Genomic DNA, 14,751 nt, shown 5'->3' on the forward strand with positions numbered 1-14,751 from the left:
AGTTTCACCTGTACTTGTAAAGTTTTGGGACAGGGAGCTGACCGGGCTCCTTTTCCTGTGCAAACCACTTTGAGAACTTGGTTTAGACACTGTGGAAACGTATTAGAATCCAAGAACACCCCTGCACATCCAGTCCAACATCCCGCTTCCCAACACATGCCTCCGAGAAGCCCACAGCCAAGAGACGACATATAACATGACATACATACAAACAGAGCAATATTCTCGACACAATTCAGAGCCAGTTCACACAAAAGTTCATCCCTGAACCCCTCGTTTTTAAGAACAACCTTAAGGCACACCTGTTTTCTCAGGCTTCTGGTTATTAGAATTTTAAAATGGTTAGCTGTTTGTATCCTGTGAAAAAAAGTGTCCCGTTTTCATTTTTATATTCCAATTTGGATTGTGTACGCCACCGAGAGATGTAAATATCGGGCGATATATAAATATGACAGCGAAAATACAGATTAAACGGGGGGCCCCTTACAATCAATTGCTAACAGGGTTCTCTCTAATTTTTTTCCATCTGTGTGCGGAATGAGTTTTATTCTGGGCAGCAAAACCAGGCACTGTGTGTGCACACCATGTGCATTCAGAGTGGTGCCTTCCCGATTCAACCTGAGTGGGATTAATTGAGCAGACATCAAAAAACCTGTGAGCGGGCGTACGCCTTCGAGGGGACACTGATTGCTACCACCTTAAAGTAATTAGCCTGCATTTTTAGGGCTGCCAAGCTGTTTGGGAGGAACTTGGGCTTTGCAGAGGGCATTCCCTTGTCATTCATTATAGCACATTCCCCGGAGCATCTGCTTTGCATGCAGAACGTTCCCAGTCCCCTCCCTGGCAGCATCTCCAAGATAGGGCTGGGAGAGAGAGAGAGAGAGACTCCTGCCTGCAACCTTGGAGAAGCCGCTGCCAGTCTGGGTAGACAATACTGAGCTAGATAGACCAATGGTCTGACTCAGTATATGGGAGCTTCCTGTGTTCCTATGAGCATCCTGGGCTTGAGGCACCCCAAGGGCACAGAGCTGCACTCCCGAGCGCCGCACACGACCCAAGTCAACTGTAAGGACTTTCTCCGGGAAGTCATTCTCTCCGGACCGTTGTTTATCTCGACATTCCAGCCACAAGGCCTGTGGGTTCTCCACTGTTATGGAAAGGAATGCCTCCCTTTTCTTTTTATAACTCCAAGCGAGTCCTGGCACACGAGGGCGTCCGTCAGAGTGCTGCGACCTCCGAAACCACGCAGCTGCCTCGATCCCGACTCGGATTCCCGAGTCGGATACGAGATTCCCGAGTCGGATACGAGAAAACATCCGCCGTTTCCTCAAATGCGTTTCGGCTTGGCCAGGGCTCTGCCCGCAGAACCAGATGAGGGCAAGATTTCCCAAGGCACTGGACTGGACGTGAACGAACAACCCTCCACGCAAAGGAATTTTCAGCATGTAAGCAACTCAACGGGCGACGCCTGGGCTTTTATTTACATCCCACCGAAGAGCCCAGAGGGAGGAGGTCATCTTCATCCTCATAACCACCCTGTGAAGTCGCGTTCAGCTGAGAGAAGCGACTGGTCCGAATCGCCCAGCGGGTTTCATGGCTGGGCAGGGCTCTGAATTCGAATCTCCCTGGTCCTAGTCCAGCTCTCCAACCGTGCGCCACACGGGTGGGTTAGAACCCTTCTTCCCGACACACAGCCTTTCTACGCTCAGGGAATTCCTCTGTATAGCCCAACGCATCACATGCAATATATCATGCACAACTGCAGTGAAAACCAGACCACGCATGCAGCGCTTCTTTTGGCTCAATGAGCTGCAGCCACGTGGGAAGCTTCAGCTCTGGACACTACTTTTCACCAAGCAAGGCTGGTTATGGAGACTGTCCCGGCCACTCCATCGTTGCCGTCCCCCTTTGATCAAAATTTTGCCTTTTAAAAAGTCAGCTGTCGTAACACAACACCAGGGCAGAAATGTTCAACAGTGCATGGTTTTTAAAAGTAACGTGTGCTGTCAAGTCGGGGTCGACTCCTGGCGACCACAGAGCCCTGTGGTTTTTCTTTGGTGGAATACAGGAGAGGTTGGCCATTGCCTCCTCCCGCACAGTATGAGAGGATGGCTTTCAGCATCTTCCTAGATCGCTGCTGCCTAATATAGAAATCTCCCATAGTCTGGGATACAGACCAGCGGGGATTCGAACCGGCAACCTCTGGCTGGCTAGTCAAGCCATTTCCCCGGTGCGCCGTTCGGTGGCTCCACGTGGGTTTTAGGAGCAGACAAAAACCTCAAGGAAGCTCAGCCTTCGATCCCCGGCGCCACGGCCCAGATCCCGGGATACCGCTCTCGGCGTCAGGGGACCACAATGCATCCTAACCTCCATCCACAGTCACTTCTCTCTCTGCCTAGCCTACTTCACAGGGTTGTTGTGAAAGAGAAACTCAAGGATGTCGTACACCGCTCTGGGCTCCTTGGAGGAAGAGCGGGATAGAAATGTAATAATAATAATATGATGATGATGATGATGGTGATGAAGAAGAAGAAGAAGAAGATCTTTAAATCCCACCCCCAACTAGAGTTTCAAGCAGGGAAAAAACCTGTCGTGGGAGTTGCAAACAAGGGATCTCATATTGCCAAGGATCTAGTCCATGGTGAGCACTGCCAAAACGCAGGCGCTGGGACGCGCCGCTAAGGAACACCCTCGGACTAAATCAAGTGCCAAACCAACGACAGTGTCTATAAGTCATATTTTTATTCCCATTTCTTCGACAAGACTGCTAGGCCTTCCCCGCTCACCGATTTCCCCGAGGGGCCCTTGCATCACACCGGAGGATTTGGACGGCCCCGGCAAGCCGAAGCAATACCCTGCCAGGGCCCAGCGGGGATGAAACGGGCCGGTCCGAATCGCACAGCCCTCCGGCCCTGCAATCGCATCATGACGTCATGGCGTAATACTGCGGAATGAGAAAGGCAAGGCAGCTGTCTGGCGAAAGAGAGGCACACTGGAGAGGAACCCGTTGCATGAAAAGAAAAAAAACAGAGTCACGGGGGGAGGCTGGGGAATTTTTTCCATGCTAAAAATAGCCCCAGGAGAGAGGAGCTGCCTTATAAGCCCACACGGAAGCCCAAAGCTTCTAGCAGAGGGAACCCAGTGAGCTGGGTAGCCAAGTCCAGAATGGCCCCAACACTCTGAAGGGGGCGGATGTCAAACTTTCCCTGTTGAAAAGCAGCCCTGCCTAAAACGATAAAGCAATAGGAAAAATGGCAGTTCGGGGGGGAAGCGTCCACGCACACACACACACACACACACACACACACCCACCCCACGAGCCCCACACTGGAATAAACCAGAGCATGCACGGGGTAAACGACATCCAGGCTGCAACACAACCGAAATCCCGATTCGGGAACGGAGCTTGATTGTGGTCAACAGGAAGTCTTGGATCAACGGCAGGCCACCCCAATGGTCCATGAGCCGACTGGGATCTCCCGAGTAAGGAGAGCGGGGCTTGTGCGAGTAAGCGCGGCGTTTCCCCTTGTGCTAAGCAGGGTCCACCCTGGTTTGCATTTGAATGGGCAACTACAGGTGTGAGCACTGGGAGCGGTTCCCCTCAGGGGGATGAGGCCACTCTAGGGAGAAAGAGCCCCTGCCTGCTTGCATGCAGCAGGTTCCCAATTCCCTCCCTGGCCAAGCATCTCCAAGACAGGGCTGAGAGAGACTTCTGCCTGTGACCGGAGAATAGCCGCTGCCAGTCTGGGTAGACAATACTGAGCTAGATAGACCGAGGGTCTGACTCAGTATATGGCAGCTGCCTAGATTCCTAATAAAAATAACCACGTGCACCGCTCTGAGCTCCTTGCAGGAACAGCGGGATATAAATGCAATAAATAAATACAATTAAAAATAAATAGATCTACCTTCTAACCCACCCCAGCCAGCGATCTACCTTCGCAAACACAATATTACGTGGGGAAGCCAACCGAGAAGCTAGCAACTGAAGTTAGGATTGCTGATGACATCCTCAGCAGAATAGGCCCAGGATATCCCTATTATTAATTTGATTAAGAGATTTAATATACCGCCCAATCCACAGACTCAGGGCAGTTGTACAAACATGAACAGCATCTGAGATTTAAGGGGGAGAGAATAAATTAAACAAACAAACAAACAATTAAAGGACAAACGCCTGGCAGAAAAGAAATGCCTCCCAAGACAGATACGGCCCACCCATTAACAACAAAACACAAAACAAACACAAAACACAAAACACAAAACACAAAACACAAAACACAAAACACAAAACACAAAACACAAAACACAAAACACAAAACACAAAACCAGGTTAATAAGAATAAAAGTAGCTCAGGAAAGAGTGCCAAGGACACGGGTTGTGATCGAAAACAGGGCCGCAAGACCAGAGTGAGGCTATTAAGCCTAGTGGGGAAAAAACCACACCTGTTGTACTGCTGCCAGTCTGAGAAACCTGAAGCCTGCTTGGGGGTGTGTGTGTGTGTTTTTTTTAAATTGTGTGTCGCACATAAGCCGTAACCTTTTGAGAGCATTGCCCCCACACACACACACACACACACACACACACACACACAATGTTATTTGGAGATTAAACCGTCTCGGGAGCGTACTTTGCCCTGATGTGTACAAATAAAGCCTTCTGGCATGGAAGCCAACAAGACCAAGGAGGAACATGTGAGCAGGGAGAAGGGAAGCAAGAGCGAGAAGGAGAGCAAACAGAAAAGGACTCTCTGCCACCATAAATGCGGGGGCCTTTAGCGGCCACGCGGGGACGGGGCCTTCTCGGTGGCTGCCCCGGGAACTGTGGAACGTGCCCCCTACTGAAACACGATCGTCCCCATCTCTAACCATTTTTTAAAAGCCCTCGAAAACGCACCTCTTCACCTAAGCTTTTTAAACTGCTTAGGTTTTAATCTGCAATTTTAAATTATCTATATTGTTTTCAAGTTTGTGTATGTTTTAAAACTTGTTTTTAAGTTATTGTTAACCTGCCCAGAGACAAAGGTTTAGGGCGGTGTACAAATCTGATAGGTAAAATAAAATAAATACTGGCCACAAGACACTTGGGCAGAGACTGACGTTTGGGGTGGTATACAAAATTTGACAAATAAATAAATAAAAGAAATTAACAGAAATTAAGGCTCTGCAGAGATTGGCTGAGATGCGTTTGGGAGACGAAGTCGGGGCCACCGGATGAATCTGGGTTTTGTAGTTGCTGCTGGTAATTTATTAAGGGGTGAAACTTTGCAAGAGTATTTTTTTTAAAAAAAACTTTGTTCATTGCAGGTTCTATATCCTATTAGTCAGCTTGGATTGTCCTGGTGACCCATCGTTTGTCTGATTAGAAGTATTTGTAAGGCTGTATATGCAAAAATCTTATTTTTAATCTGAAGGAGAACTCAGTGCAACAAACTGGATCATCTGGCAAATCAACGTGGGGGGAATTTCTACTGCAGTTGGGCACAACTCTATTAGGCAAGGGAAACTGCCCACATCAGGCAGAAATCCACCTCTGCCTCCTCGCTTGCAGAAACGTGCTTGAGCCTAGACCTATGGAAATCCAGTGAAACGGAGAGGCAGCAGATTCAGGAGAGGCAAGAAGGACCTCTTCACGCTACCAGCTTGTGGAACTCCCTGGCACAAGACGCAGCAGCTTGCTTGGTTGGCTTTAGAAGGGAATGCAACGGGTTCTGCAAAAGGGAATGCCACGGGTTCTGCAAAAGGCAGGCCCATCAGCTCTGTGAGCCCAGCGCATTTTGTGCCATCTCCGACATTGGCAGCCGCCTTCTCCTTCAGCAAACGGCCGACAGCCAAGGGCCTGCCCTCCAGGTAACAAAACCCACACATAAACAAACACGGCTGCTTTTCCAGAAAAGGGCAGGCTTTGGTCTCGGAGACGCTGCCCAGGTGCACACGAGAAGCCATCTCAGAAGAGGCATTCCCCTCTTGCAGGGCAGAAAGCAGAATGCCTCTTCCAACACAGCAGCCGCCCTTTCTCGCACCTGTGTCCACAGACCAAAACAGTTCTCAAAGGCCTCCCCTTCAGGGTGTGTGTGTGAATTTTTGTTCTAAAAAAATTCAAACATTTTGATTCGTTTAACCTCTCTTTCTGCACCCAGGCTGGGGCAAATCTGATGCTTGCATCCCCTCCAGGTGGAACGAGGGTCATCATACTTGCACCGTACTTGCCCCTAAGAAACCGTCTCAAGACAAGCAGGGTGGTGAAATTCCAGGGAGGGAGCCACCCAAAATCTCCTTCCCCCCCCCACACATCTGTGCTGCAATGGCTTTTTGTCGCAACGCATCGCTCCCGTGGACTTGAGCACTCTGAGGCCGCCGCTCCACCCTCCAGAGACACCCTGGGCGTCGGAAAAGGCTGGACCGTGACTGGGGAAACCAGGACGTTTGGGCGAAAGGGCAGGGCGGCCTCAGGCACCCATTTTTCAACCCTCAACCCTGCAAGTCCGTTCGGCGCAGATACAAAATTGTGTCGTGGGGCAGAAGCCATCACCGCCCGCACCCCGTACAAGCTGCACACCGCACCGTAAGAGAGAGCCCATTTGGGGATATTTTTCATGAGTTCCTTGTACCTGTGGATAAGAGCAGGCATCAGTGCGAAAGGCAAACAGTGCAGCCAAGAAATGCAGGGCCTGGAGAGAGAGAGAGGAGAGCTGGTCTGGTGGTCGCAAGCATGACTTGTCCCCTTAGCTAAGCAGGGTCTGCCCTGGTTTGCATTTGAATGGGAGACTAGAAGTGTGAGCACTGCAAGATCTTCCCCTTCAGGGGATGAAGCCGCTCTGGGAAGAGCAGAAGGTTTCAAGTACCCTCCCTGGCAGCATCTCCAAGAGAGGGCTGAGAGAGATTCCTGCCTGCCACCTTGGAGAAGCTGCTGCCAGTCTGTGAAGACAATACTGAGCTAGAGAGACCAAGGGTCTGACTCAGTATATGGCAGTTTCCTATGTTCCTAGGAGAGGAGAGCTGGTCTGGTGGTCGCAAGCATGACTTGTCCCCTTAGCTAAGCAGGGTCTGCCCTGGTTTGCATTTGAATGGGAGACTTGATGTGTGAGCACTGCAAGATCTTCCCCTCAAGGGATGAAGCCGCTCTGGGAAGAGCAGAAGGTTTCAAGTTCTCTCTCTGGTTTCTCCAAGATAGGGCTGGGAGAGACTCCTGCCTGCAACCTTGGAGAAGCCGCTGCCAGTCTGTGAAGACAATACTGAGCTAGAAAGACCAAGGGTCTGACTCAGTATATGGCAGTTTCCTATGTTCCTGGTTACTCAAAGGGGACAGCATTAGGAGATGGTGTGTGACCTCTTAAGAGTGTCTACCTACCTCCTAAAAATGAAACCTAAATCTATCCCTGAATGAGGCACGAAGGTCCTATCAGAGAACAAGAATGGGCTTCGACTAGAAAATGAAGATGGAAATAGAATCCTCTCGACGAACAGTTTAAATCATTAAAACAGAGTCCTTCTGTGAAGCAATTTAAATCAATTGTTTTAATGTTGTTTTTAGAATATTGTTTTTTTTTAATTGTTTTTAAATTGCTGTGTTTTCAATTTTTGTTTTGTCCTGTTCTAACGTTTTATCTTTTGTTTTGATTTGGTTGTGAACCGCCCAGAGAAGCCAGTTTTGGGCAGTATAAAAATAGGTTAAATAATAAATAAATAAATTTAAACGAAGCCAACCCTGGAGGGTTTGGGCAACAGGAAGTCAACTCAAGAGCACCTGCTCGCACGCACAAAGTCCAAAGTCCAACCCATGGCAGCATCTCCAGGGACGGCTGTGCAAGGCCTGTCTGAGAGGCGCTGCTACCAGAGCGAGCTGACCATCCTGAGTGGGACGGACCAAGGGTCAGACTCAGGAAGCAGCGTCCCAGCCCAGCAGACACGATGCTAGGGTGGCTTCGGAAGCTACGGCCCCGTCTCTTGCAGCTCTCACGTGTCGTCTCCCACCCAAACGCAAACCAAGGCAGACCCAGCTCAGCAAGAGAGGCAATTCCTGCTCACGACAAGTCCAGCTCTCCTCCTCACTGGGCAGGTTTTGAGTACAATACTCTTGCCGGGGACTGAGCTTCTGAAAGACACAGGACCCAGGGGGTCCCCAACTGGGAACCCCTGGCGGCCGCAGCAGTCAGTCTCTCGGAATCTAAAAGGGGCCGCCCAAGTTTCTAGCCCTCATGTTGTAAAGGCGGCTTTGAAGTACACAGGGCCGTGTCTGGTGACTCCTCCGAAGCGAAGAGAGCTGGTAAGATGCTCCCACGGCTCAGAGGGGAGCCTGCCACGAACAGGAGCCCTTATGCAAAACCTGAGAATCCGCACACATTTGCATAACGGCCCGCAGGTCACAGAACAGACCTGTGTTTTGCAGGCAGAGCTGCACACAGCCCAGCTTCTAACACACACACACACACACACAAAACACCAATAACTCTGTCTCCTGCCAACTGGGCAAAAAGCACCGTTTTAAAGTGATGATTCTCTTTATCGAGCATGGGGAGAGCAACCGGCCCTCTCCGTCCCCAACACAGCGTCCCTCCCGTGGCGGCCGCTGCTGCAGTCTCTCTCGTCTTTCTTTTTTAGCTGGTGAGCCCTTTGGGGACAGGGAGCCCCCCTTTATTGTTATTTCTCCAGGCATGCCACTTAGGGAACTTCTTATTGAAAAAAATCGTGTCTAAATATTCTCCCGACACAACACCATGTGCAGGAAAGCAAACCGTTTCGATTAAAAGCACCGCTCTCCCCTGGCCGAATCGGACCGGCCTGCCCGACACACCCTCTCTTCGGTGCACTTCACCAACCCGATCCAGGCACAGCCTTCACCCCAAAGCAAGGGGAGGGGACCCGTACAGCACGGGGGGGGGGGAATCTCTTCAAGTGGCCGCTGTGCGTGCACATGCTGCAACATGCGCGTGAGCATGCGTGGCATGCACGCAGCAGCAGCAACATCTAGTCTCAGGGGGCACGCTGCCGCCCCGTCGGACCGTTTTAAAAGGGGGAGATGTGGTGGGAGGGGTAAGAGCCCCCTCCTCTGTCCTTAATGAGATTTCGAACCTTCGAACCACCGGGCTTTCGAACCCCACCAAGGGCTTCCGAACCAGTTCCGTGCACATCCCCAACAGAAACTTCAAACTACGCCAGGGACCCAGAGGTTGGCTGGGCTACAACTCCCATCACCCCCCACCGGCACCCTCGAAGTCAACTGCAGCTGGGGACGATGGGAGTTGTAGTCCAGCAGCATCTGGGGTCCCCTCTAACAGGGATTCCCAGATGTTGTTGACTACAACTCCCAGAATCCCCAAGCAAAGGCTAGGGCAGCAGGGGGTTCTGGGAGCTGTAGTCGACATCATCTGGGAATCCAGAGAGACATGTGTGCGTGGGGTGTTAAAATTGGATAATCTGCTAACTCGAGGCAGACCCTGAATTACACAATCCAGTGAGACCCACCCACACACACACAATACTCAATTCTCAGCAGCGTTCTAGCTAATTTTTTCTCATCTCTGCGTGCAGAATGGGTTTCACGCCCGGCACCAGTATCCAGGCAGTGTGTGCACACAGATGCATTCAGAGCGGGGCCTTCCCGATTCAACCTGAGTGGGATCTAAAATTAACTGAACGGGCCTCGAAAACCGTGTAAGCGTGCGCACGCCTTAGGAGAAAACACCGATTCTCAGCGTGACTCACTATCAGCCATTTCTATCCGCAGTCCCGCAATCTATAAAAGAAACAGTGCCAAAAAAAGTTACTAGAGTAGTCTGTGCCGTCGAATCGGTGTCGACTCGTGGCATCCACAGAACCCTGTGGTTGTCTCGGGTAGAATACAGGAAGGGTTGACCATTGCCTCCTCCCGCCCAGTATGAGATGATAATGCCTTTCAACATCTTCCTGTATCGCTGCTGCCCGATAAGAGGTGTTTCCCATAATCTGGGGGACAGACCAGCGGGGGATTCGAACCCACCACCTCTGGCTTGCTAGTCAAGTCATTCACTAGCCCTCTAGTTGAAAGCATGAGGGCAAAGACTTCTGGAATGCCAGCGGTTTAAAAAGAAACCCACCCAAGCTGATTGCCCTGGTAGCAGGGTGGATTTGATTTAAATCAAACTGATTTAAATCACGATTTAAATCACTAGCAGGGTGGATAAAAATAAAAAAAATCCGATTTAAATCAAAAAAATCCGATTTAAATCAAAAAAATCCGATTTAAATCCGATTTTTTAAAAAAAATCATTGATTTTTATCCACCCTGCTAGTGATTTAAATCAGTTTGATTTAAATCAAATCCACCCTGCCTGGTAGCAATTCCTAGTTCGCAGCGATGGCCCAAAGGACACAAGCAGTTGCTTCCTCACCTCCAGCCCTCTCCCACTCCGGCAATCCGGAAGCCCCGGCCCGCCTCGCAGGGATGCTGTGAAAGTAACACAACAGCACACCTTCTGCCCTCTAAAAAGCATAATACAAATACTAAGAGCCATTAGGAACCCGACTGGTACCTTCCAACTAGGCCGAAGAAAGGGAGGCCATCTATATCCTGTCCCGCAGAGTTTCCAAAAAGCTCTGTGTGTGTGTCTGTGTCTGTGTGTGTGTCTTCCACAGGAAGATGCCCACCTCCCTCCACAGATGTTCAACTTGTAGAAGAGTCCACCACCATGGAGAGGAGAGCTGGTCTTGTGGTTGCCAGCATAACTTGTCCCCATAGCTAAGCAGGGTCCGCCCTGGTTTGCATATGAAAGGGAGACTAGAAGTGTGAGCAGCACTGGAAGAGATTCCCCTCAGGATAGAGCCGCTCTGGGAAGAGCTGAAGGTTCCCAGTTCCCTCCCTGGCAGCATCTCCAAGATGGGGCTGAGAGAGAGATTCCCGCCTGCCATCTTGGAGAAGCTGCTGCCAGTCTGTGAAGGCAATACTGAGCTAGATAGACCAAGGGTCTGACTCAGTATACGGCAGCTCCCTATGTACCCCAGCGTCCTTTTACTTGTGGAGCCCAGGAAATGCATGCAAGCCTGATCCCCCAGTGACTAAACCATAAGCCCAATTATTTATTTATTTATTTATTTATTTATTTATTTATTTATTTATTTATTTATTTTTATTTTTATTTTTTAAAGGCTTGGCTACCTGCCTCTGGGCTCTGCCCGGCTCACGCCCCGTGTCTTCCGGCTACAGCAACCCTGACTTTACAGGCCACATCCCATGCCAGTGAGAGCGGCCACCCGGCCGGCCACCGAAACCCGCCTGGGGGGGGTCGCCGCTCCTTGGGGACCCCAGCCATGGTGGGGTCCCCCGTCGTCGGCACGGACGGCAGCAGGAGGGGAGAGGCGAGAAGGGCAAGCCGGCCTCCCCCTTCTCCGTTGTGCCTGCGGGAGGAGAAGAAAGCGCGCACACCGTAGGGCGTGAAGCAAGCCGAGGGCTCAAGTTACCGTTCTGCCTTGCAAGAGAGACGCCGCGGCCGCCGCGGCGGCCAGCAGGGGTGACCTCCGGCGGTCGCCGGCTCCTTCCAGGGAGACGCTCCTTCCTTGCCGACCTGCTGTGGCTAGTGGCCCCCTTGGAGACACCCCTCGCCCCGCCCCCCAGGAAAGCCAGGCTTTCTCTTCCCCCCCCACACCACGCCCAAACACCTTTCCCCTCTCCAAGGAGTCCTCGATTCGTTTCGGTTCCCAGCCTAGATGAGCGGCTCCAGATGCCACACGGAGCTCACGATATGCACAGAATATTGATTGATTGGTGCACCGTGTATAATCATTTGTTCACACACACCACGTGAGATAATTCTGCACAAATGTTATGCCAAAAGTTGTTTTTTTTAAAAAATCAAAATTACAATACAATAGATCGGATAGCATTCATAATTAACCCAAGATATGAATGTTTTGACACAAGTGTCAGTTGAACCTCAACATAGGAAGCTGCCATATACTGAGTCAGACCCTTGGTCTATCGAGCTCAGGATTGTCTGCACAGACTGGCAGCAGCTTCTCCAACGTGGCAGGCAAGAATCTCTCTCAGCCCTATCTCATTGGAGATGCTGCCAGGGAGGGAACTTGGAGCCTAGATGCTCTTCCCAGAGCGGCTTTATCCCCTGAGGGGAAGATCGTGCAGTGCTCCCACATGTAGTCGCCCTTCCAAATGCAAACCAGGGCAGAGCCTGCTTAGCTAGGGGGACAAGTCATGCTGGCTACCACAAGGCCAGCTCTCCTCTCCTCCTGTAATAAAGGAAGCCCGTTCCCAGAACAAGCCATTTCCAAAACAAAGCACCCACACCTCGTGGGGGCGAGCGGGTGTGCCGAGGGGGTCCTAGTCCACATTAAGGAGAAGAGGGCAAGGAAGGGGCAGTGATTCTGCTGGAGATGAATCCACCCCCGGGCAGCCTGGCCAAAATGATGCCACTATAGCAACACACACACCCCAGGTTAGACCAGACACTTCAAAAGTCACGAGCTTCTCCATCCAGGGGAGAGACCCACCATGGCAGGGGATGATGGGAGTTGTAGTCCACAAACAGCTGAGGGGCCTAAGTGGAGCAGGCCTGGCCGACCACCTCAACTCCACCCTTCAGCACAAGCCTCTTGACAAACACTCTCGGCACCACCGAAAGCCATTGCAACTTGAGAGTAGACCATTGCAACTGATTTTTATTTGTTTGTTTGTTTTTACAATCGTTTTTCTATTGTGTTCTTTGCTCCCCTTTTTTGGTCTGTGGTTGATTAAATGTGTGCTTTGATCTCATGCTGTGTTGTAAGCCTCCCAGAGAACAATTCGTTCTGGAAAGGCTAACAAATGAAGTATAGTAGTAGTAGTAGTAGTGCTTCATATCCTGTAAGTTGCATCCCTCCCCGAGTATCTCAGCAACACATCCACCCTGCAGAGCAGACCAGCAGGAGGTTCCAAGTTCCCTCCCTGGCAGCATCTCCCAGACAGGGCGGAGAGAGAGACCCCTGCCTGCCACCTCGGAGAAGCCGCTGCCAGTCTGGGTTGACAACCCTGAGCTAGACGGACCGAGGGTCTGACTCGGTAGAAAGCCTATGTTCCCCTGATAACAAATATTGATATACTGCTTTTCAACCCAAGTTCCCAAAGTGGATTACACAGAGAAATAAAGAGGGGCTCCCTGTCCCCAAAGGGCGCACGGCCTAAAAAGAAACACAAGATCGACACCAGCAACAGCCACTAGAGGAATGCTGTGCTGGGGACGGAGAGGGTCAGTCGCTCTCCCCATGCTCACAAACAAGAAGATCACCCCATTCCAAAGTGGCCTCTTGGCCCAGTTAGCTTGGCTGAAGCCACCCAGCCCCTTCCAGGCCCACCATATGTTCTCAAATCCGTATGCCAGGAGAAGGTCCCAGATGATGTTGGGACTCCAACTCCCATCATCCACAGGCCACCAACCCGGCACTAGATGCCAACACACACACTCTTGGCCAAGGCCAAGCTGCTTCCCAGGAGGCGCAGCGGGCAGCTCAACGCAGCCCGCGCCAAGCGGGGCTCAGACTAGGAGACTCCTCGGGGCAGCGCCCGAATAGCGAGCCTCTCCTCCAGCAGCGCCGCCGCCGCCGGGTGCAGGAATCCAGGCAGGGAGAAGGAAAGGAGCCGGGCAGCACAGCGTGCCTCCTGGCCGCGGCAGGGGAAGGAGCCCGGCCGCAGCCGCTGCCTGCCCGGGTCGGGGCGCCCCTGGCCAAGGAGACAGCCAAGGACGCCGCCGGCGCGCTGCCCTTTCCCCCACCCCGAGGGGCGCGGCGCCGGCTGCGGGAGCCAGGCTGCCTGCCTGCCTGCCAGAGGCCCCCAGAGGCTGCGGACAGAGCCGACAGAAGAGGCCGGGAGCGGGGCAGAGCCGGGCTGCGGCGCACGTGTGGACGGCGGCCCGCAGGGAAGCAGCAGCAGCAGCAGGCCGGCTTCCACGGCAGCAACAGCGCCATATGGCAAGGACCCGCCCCCGGCCGCCGAGCAAGCCTGGCTCGGGCGAGGCGCCGCCGAGGAGACGTTGGCAACCCTGAGCGCGGGGGACCAGGACGGAGTGCCTGGACTGGGGGGGGGAGAGGCGAAGACCCCCGAGCTGGCGCCCGCCCGGGCAACGGCGGGCAAGCGGGTGGTGTGTGTGTGTGGGGGGGGTGCTCCCGAGAAGAAAACCTGCCTCACGGCAATGAGGACTAGCGCCTTGGCCGCCCAGCTGGGGGAGCGCGAGCGGGGGGCGAGGGGCTACTCACGCGCCGTGGTCCGGTGCTGCTGCTGGCCCTCTTGCGGCTGTCGCTCGCCCCGGCGCCGCCCCCGAGTGTGCCCCCCTGCCCGGCGCAGCCCCACCACCCGCTCGCCGCCGCCGCTGCTGCTGCCGCCGCCGCCCCACGTGCCGCCCGGCCGGGCCTTTCGGAACGCTGAGACATTCGGCCCGATATACACAACGTTCCACTCGCCCCGCCCACCGTCGCGCTCCCGACGTTCCACTCGCCCCGCCCCCTCGCCCTCGCCCTCCCCCCCGCCCCTGGACCGCCGCTCGCGCGAGAGGACCTCCCGGCCCCCGAGGGCTCGACTGCGCACGCGCGCGCGCACCACCGCAGGCCCGCCTCCTGCCAGGCGTGGTCGCTTGCTACACTGTAGCACTACAAGCGCCCTCGGAGCCCGGAGCAGCGCCGCCGCCGGATTTCAAGCACGCCCTGCTCCCTCCGTCCTCCGGAAGCCAAGCAGTGCGCAGGCGCAGTAGCAGCGGGGGGGGGAACGTGCCACTCGCCCCGCCCCGCCCCGGG

The 14,751-nt window shown here is 53.2% G+C and overlaps 1 protein-coding gene across 1 annotated transcript in view; it reads right to left on the reverse strand.

Moving 5' to 3' along the window:
• The window catches only part of AKAP1 (A-kinase anchoring protein 1), a 30,785-nt gene extending 16,344 nt beyond the window's left edge, over nt 1–14,441 (reverse strand). Inside the window, exon 1 of the mRNA XM_053275261.1 lies at nt 14,218–14,441. The gene's annotated coding sequence lies outside the window, so the exon portion shown is untranslated. The remainder of the gene's footprint in view (nt 1–14,217) is intronic.
• Nucleotides 14,442–14,751: the final 310 nt, after the last annotated feature.

The sequence above is a fragment of the Hemicordylus capensis genome, chromosome 12 (assembly GCF_027244095.1).
Source record: "Hemicordylus capensis ecotype Gifberg chromosome 12, rHemCap1.1.pri, whole genome shotgun sequence".
NCBI lineage: Eukaryota > Metazoa > Chordata > Lepidosauria > Squamata > Cordylidae > Hemicordylus > Hemicordylus capensis.